The 6000-nt window shown below is 61.1% G+C and overlaps 1 protein-coding gene across 3 annotated transcripts in view; it reads left to right on the top strand.

Moving 5' to 3' along the window:
* The first annotated feature begins 503 nt into the window (after positions 1-503).
* The window catches only part of KMT2D (lysine methyltransferase 2D), a 45767-nt gene continuing 40270 nt past the window's right edge, over positions 504-6000 (top strand). For all 3 annotated transcript variants that reach the window (XM_089774767.1, XM_089774766.1, XM_075901976.2), the window contains exon 1: positions 504-1350. The gene's annotated coding sequence lies outside the window, so the exon portion shown is untranslated. The remainder of the gene's footprint in view (positions 1351-6000) is intronic.

Below are 6000 nucleotides of genomic sequence, written 5' to 3'. Positions count from 1 at the left end.
GCCGCGCCCAGCCATACCTGCTGCAGGGGAGCGCGCGCGCCTGGCCCCCGGGCTCCCTGCAGGGAAGGAGCGCGCGGGCCCAAAGCCCCCGGGAGCTCGGCGGGGGGGGGGGGGGAGGGAGCAGCGCGCACAGCTCAGCCCACGTGCTCGCCACCAGCCGGCCCGGCCAGCGCAGGGTTAACCCGCGCGGAGGGATCCCGCGGAGCGTGCGCTCCGGTTCCGTACCGTCACATCCCTCCCTCCCCTCCTCTTGCAACGCTGCGCGAGCGTGTCCCTCCGCCCGGGCCCCCACACAAAATAGAGCCGCGGCCCCCTCCTCCGCCCCCCACCCCTAGAGAAGGGGGGTCCGGCGCGGAGCCCCCACCCTGCCCGTCCCGAGCCAGCCCTGCCGTGCGGGGCAGCCCCCGGCCCAGCGGCAGGGGAGGGGGCCGGTCCCCACGCGGGATCCCACCCTCCCCTCGCGGGGGGGGGGGGGGGGGGGGGGGGGGGGGGCAGCAAGCCCAGGGGGGCCCGGCAGGACTACTTTCCTCTCCGAAAATGGCTGCCTCGGCGGACACTTTCCGCTCCGTTTCCTGAAGCCCCGGCCGGGGGGGGGGGCAGGAGGCGATGCCCCTTTGAGCCCCCCCTTTATTGCAGCCGGGGGGGGCCGGGGAGCAGCCACGAGGGGGGCGGGGCTACGCACCCCCCCTCCTGCCCCACTTCTACCGCTGCCCCGGGCCGGAGCAGGGGGCCGGGCCCGGGCGGGAGGCGGGCGGGGGGTCCCCGGGTGTTGCGCGTCTCTTGTGTCAATTTCCTTCCCCTCCCCAGGCCGGGAGGCTACAATGTAGCCAGGCCCGCGGCGGCCGCTCGCTTCCCCCGGGGCAAGAAACTTCCCGGCCCCTTCCCCCCCAGGCCGGGCTCGGTGCGCGGCCCCCCCCCCCCCACCGGAGGGAGCGGCCCGGCCTTGTCCCTCGGATGCGGGCGGCTGGGAGATCAAAGGCAAACCCGGAGCAGCTCCCTTTGTGTCTGCCCCGGGATCCGGCTCGCCCGCTCTCGGGGCTGGGGGGCTTCCCGAAGAGGCCGCGGCCGAAGGACGTGAAGCCCCCCCTCCCCCCGCCGCCCTTGGAGGAGGGCTGGGCGCAGCCCCCCCTTCCCCGGTGTTATCCCCGGATTTGGATCTAGCCTGCAACATCGTTTTCGGCCCACCGAATTCTTCTGCTTTCCGTGAACCGTGGGGTGGTTTTTTTTGGGGGGGGTGAAGGAAAATCGCCCCCCCCTTTTGTTTTGTAATTATTTTGTGGACAATGTTTTCGGCGGCCGCTTGCCGGTGGATTTTACTGGGTGAGGATTTCTGGGCGGCCTTGTAAAGAGGTAGGTGGGATTCCCTTGATGTGGGGCCCCCTTTCTCCATGGCGGGTGGGGGGACAGCTGCCTGATTTTCCCGCAGAGCCCCCCGCCCTTCCCCGCTTTACGGGGCGGTCTGTGTGCGCGAGCGGCGGGGTTCTGGGCTGCCCGGTGCCGGTAGCCGGGGGGATCCGGAGGGGCTGAGAGGAAGCGTTCGGAGTAAACTAGACGGAGCTTCCTCCTGCTTCTAGGCCTCTGCCTTTCGCTGCTGCTCTAGATCAGGAGCGGGTCGAGAGCTGTCCCCAGGCCCCGGCGGACTGGACCCCCGCCCCCCGCTTCTCTCTGGCTTCTAGCGGAGTTGGGGGGCATGTGGGGGTGGGGTAGTGGGGTTCTGCTGCTCACCCCACCCCCAGGGCCCAGGCGGCGTTGGAGATCTCTTTGCACAGCCATGGGTTCTCCAGGAGGCTGGGGTGGAAGACTGGCTGGGGGTAGATTTGGGTGTGGTGGGGGGGAGAGAAGAGGAATTGGGCACGGGGGGAGGGCAGTCTGTAGGGTGGCCCTGTGGGGGGGGGGGGCTTTTTCATGTACAATTCCTGATTTTAGGGCCATGTTGAGCTTTCTCTCCGTGGGGCATGGGCACTGGCCCTGAATCACCCCTAAATTTTGCTGCATGTGGAGTCTGTGAAGTTGGGGCTCATTCCTGGCCCAAAGCGGGATGTAGAGAGTTTTATGGGGGGACTGATTCAACACTCACTCCCTTCCCCTTCTCGTTTGCAGTTTTTGGTTGTGCCCCCCCCAACATGCTGGCGGGGAGGAAAATGGGCTCCCCCTTTCTACAGCTTCTCCCTCCAACATTCCCCACACTGACCCTTTACTAGGAAGTTTATGCTGGGGAGCAGTTCCCCCCAGAAACCGTGTGACCCTCTGTGCGGCCTAGGTGGCCTTCAGCCATCCTCCTGGGATGATTGTAATCCCCAGTGGATTAGCAGGGAGTCCTAGGAGATTTGCTCCAACAGAAAGTGGTGGGATTGGGGGGCAGGGGGGGGGGGAAGCTCTTGCTATTTCTTCCCCCTTTCCCAGGCAGAAATGTGGCTTTTCCAGGCTTTTGTTCCCTGGCAGCTTCTCTCTGATCCCTGAGCTTCAGAGAAGCAGAACCAACAGCCCTGGGTAGGCAGTTCCCACGCCTCCCCCATCGCTGGCATCCGACCCTTAAGATTGAGGGGCCCAGATTCTGTGCGTCTCTCCCCAGTTAAATCCAGCTCCTGTCTGGCTGAGTGTCCCCTGTGCTGTGGAATTGTGAATGAGTGTGTGTGTGTTGGGGGGGGGGGGGACGACAGGACACCCTCTGCCCCAGCAAATCCACAAACACTTTCTCTGTCTCGGCTCTCAGGATGCAGCCGCACCTGTTGCACTGCCTGTATGTGCTGGCCGTCTAGCTGTTCCCTGTGGGTGCCACCCAGCCGCTCCAGAGCTTCTAGGCCTCCTGCTGCCTCGCCTGTCACATGGGGGTGGGGGATACTGGGGTGGGGAGCACACACAGAGGGAGTAATGCTGGGTTTGCCCCCCCCCCCCCATGAATAGGCCACAGCCAAGAGTCCCAAGGGCTGCTGTGTCAGAAAGCACAGCCTATGCTTGCTTAGGTTTAGCAAGATGAATTTGCTGCACATTTCACCTCCAGAGTCCAGGCTCACAAGCGGACACCCCCCAGAGATAGATAAACAAACGCGACGTGCAGCTTAAATTAATGCAGGTTAAAACTGCAGCAGGCCGGGTTCTCATCTGCATCTGGAGCTACTCCATTGACGGTTTGTCGCTCCACATTTTTGCTGGGAGAGCTGGGGCAGAGGGGAGGGGAGGGAGAAGCAGGGAAGGGGTAGTGCTTGGGTCCCATCAGACTTCAGCGTTTTGTGTCCCTGCTGTCACAGTCCACCTAAACCCTGTTATTGGTTCCACTTTTACCTAATCCCTTTGCTTTGAGTAGGCATCTTGTGCATCTGGTTTACTGACCAGACGCCCAGGCCCTTGTTCCAACCACTGGACAACACTGCAACTAGAACACTGGAGTGTTGGCTCCATCCAGTTGCCTTCCTCTCTCTCTCTATCAGCCCTACCCCCTGTGTCCCTATTGCTACCCAGCTCACATGAGCCATTTTTCTAGGTTGTTTTTTTGGGGGGGGGGATCTCTGATTTGGTCATTTTAGGATGAGGTGTTGCAGGGCCTAGTTTAAAAACAAAGCCTTCTTGGGGTGAGGCCCAGTGGGGCACTGACTTTGCAGCTCGCCCCACGCTGATTCCTTCTCCAGGCCTTTGGTACTTGTACTAGAAGGATTCTCAAACTTCCTTGTGCCATGACGCCCTTCTGACAACAAAAATTACAGCTGAAGACTGGGGAAGGGGGGGACCAAAACCCGAGCCTACTCAGCCCCCATGGCGGGTAGGGGGCAAAGCCTGAGCCCCATGGACCTATGTGGGGGGGTGGGAGGGACACAAAACTGATGCCCGATGGCTTCAGGCCCAGCCAGGCCTGTAACCTGAGCCTTCTCACCCCTTGGGCTAAGCCAGGGGCAGTGGGACTCAGCCTTCAGCTTTGGCTCCAGGCCCCATTAAAACAGCATCACGCCCTGCAGTTGGAGAGCCACTGCGCGAGACTAGAACCCCTGTGGGAGCAGGGGTGATGTTCTGAGGGGGTTATAGAAAATCAGCCCCGCCACCGTCCCTTGACAGCCTTTCAGTTTTGGAGCCAGCTCCGAGCTGCCCCAGTTGGGACTTGATCTGCATCCTGGAGCCCAGCCCCCTGCTCGCCCCCACGCTTATCCCATTCTACTCTGAACACTAGGCCTCGCTGCTTCCTACTGGACAGACTCCACAGCTGGGGTGGGGGTGGGGGTAGGGGCAGCACTCCAGCCCCATACTTGGATCTAGTTCTTGTCCTCTTCCACCATCATGGCTGGCATCCCTGGGTTGAATAAAGTTGCACTTAGCTTGCCCAGGCTGTGGGCAAAGGCCAGTGGGGGGTTTAGGGATCTTTGCCCCGTGGCCCACTCGGCCAGCACCTGCTCTGCCTCCCTAGGGAGATGGCGCAGGAGGTCAAGGCAGAGCGGAGGAGCTGCTGCGGCAGATTGGATCCATCTAGCCTGGTGTCCCATCTCTGACAGAGCCTGAGGCCAGCTGCTCCAGGGTCAGGGCAAGGAGATCTGTTAGGGGTAGTTATGGGGGATGTGGGGAGGGGTAATGTCCCTTCCCTATCTCTGGTTCTTCTTGTCTAATCCCTCCCTCTGGTGCTCTTGGTCTGCTGTCTGTGCAGCTAGCCCCTGCTGAGGGTTTAAAGCTTCTCAGAAGTTAAGCGGGGTCAGGCCTGCTCACTGCTTGGAAGGGAGACCAGTACAGATTGCTTTGGTGTGTTTGTGGGGGGGTGCTCTTCCCTTTGCTCCAGGAAGCTCTATCTCCTCAAACTGAGCATACAGAGCAGTCCCATTGCACTCCTTACAAGAGCCTGGGGCAGGTCGCACGAGCACTTCCCTCTGAGCTGTTCAAAGATCTTTCCAAAACCCTGGGTGGGGGAAACTGAGGCATAGCTTGTCCAAGATCACACATTAGTGGGGGATGGAACCTGGGATCCCTGAGCCCATCCGCATGGTGTCTCAGCGATGCCTCCCCCCGCAGCCTATGAGCCAGCTGGGGGTGTTCACTCCTGCTGCAAGCTGCGCTGGCAAAGAAGGTGGCTGTAACTGAGGTCAGTCCAAGCAGATGCCTCAGGCCCCCCCTGTTGGGAGCACCCTGCCCCAGATATGCTGTGCCAACCCCTTCCTATTTGTGGGTTCCTGGGCCCATGTCTCAGCTTGATGCCAGTGGCGCAGGCATGGCAGAACTACATCTCCCATGATGCACCTGGACACAGCCCTCAGCTGTTCAGTAGCATTGTAGGAGAAGTGGGCGGCTAGGGTTATGGGGACAGGCAGCCATGCAGGCTGGAGAGGCACATCCAGTTGGAGCAAGGGTCCTGTGAAACGTGTACCTGAGCAAAGCCTGCTGGGACTGCTCCCACTGTGGTTGGGAGTTGCTTGCTGTCTGCGGCCCAGCTGATGAAGGAGGGAGTTGGTTCTGATTCGGAGGGGGGAGGTGTTAAGTGATGAGCCCAGAGGCACCGAGAATCTGCCAGGACTCCGTTCACATGCAAGGATCTCTTTGGGCATTGCCCGAGCAACAGGCAGTGAAGGGGACAGGGCTGCATGTGTGGCAGGGAAGCGTCTCATGTTGCTGCCCAGACTGCACTTGCTCTAGCTAAACAGAGAGCTGCAGGCTCCAGGCCTGTGGATCTGACACTACCCCAGGCCTGGTGCTAGCTGCACCACCTCGAAACCGAGATATGTTGTGTGACTCTTTGCTAATCAGGGAAGGAATAGAGTAGTCGATTAACTGATAAGCCAAAGCTTGTAGGTTAATGCTATAGACTACATGCATTCCTCCCTCCCCCCAACTGGTGTGTGGCCTGGCTCGCATTGAGTCTGGGACCTACCCCCACAATGGCTCTGCATCTAAAGTGTATTAGGAGCCAGGCGGCAGGCAGCCTGGCTCGTGCCAGGTCTGGGAGTTCAGATCCTGCCCTGGACAGGGGCTGCTGCCACCCCACACTGCTGCTTCTGCATAGGGCGACAGGCAGCTGGTCTGTGAGGGGAA

Source organism: Pelodiscus sinensis, chromosome 31 (genome assembly GCF_052426305.1).
Source record: "Pelodiscus sinensis isolate ZL-2025 chromosome 31, ASM5242630v1, whole genome shotgun sequence".
NCBI classification, from domain to species: Eukaryota; Metazoa; Chordata; order Testudines; family Trionychidae; genus Pelodiscus; species Pelodiscus sinensis.
The sequence above is the reverse complement of the archived record's forward strand: the minus strand, read 5'-3'. Positions and strand labels throughout refer to the sequence as shown.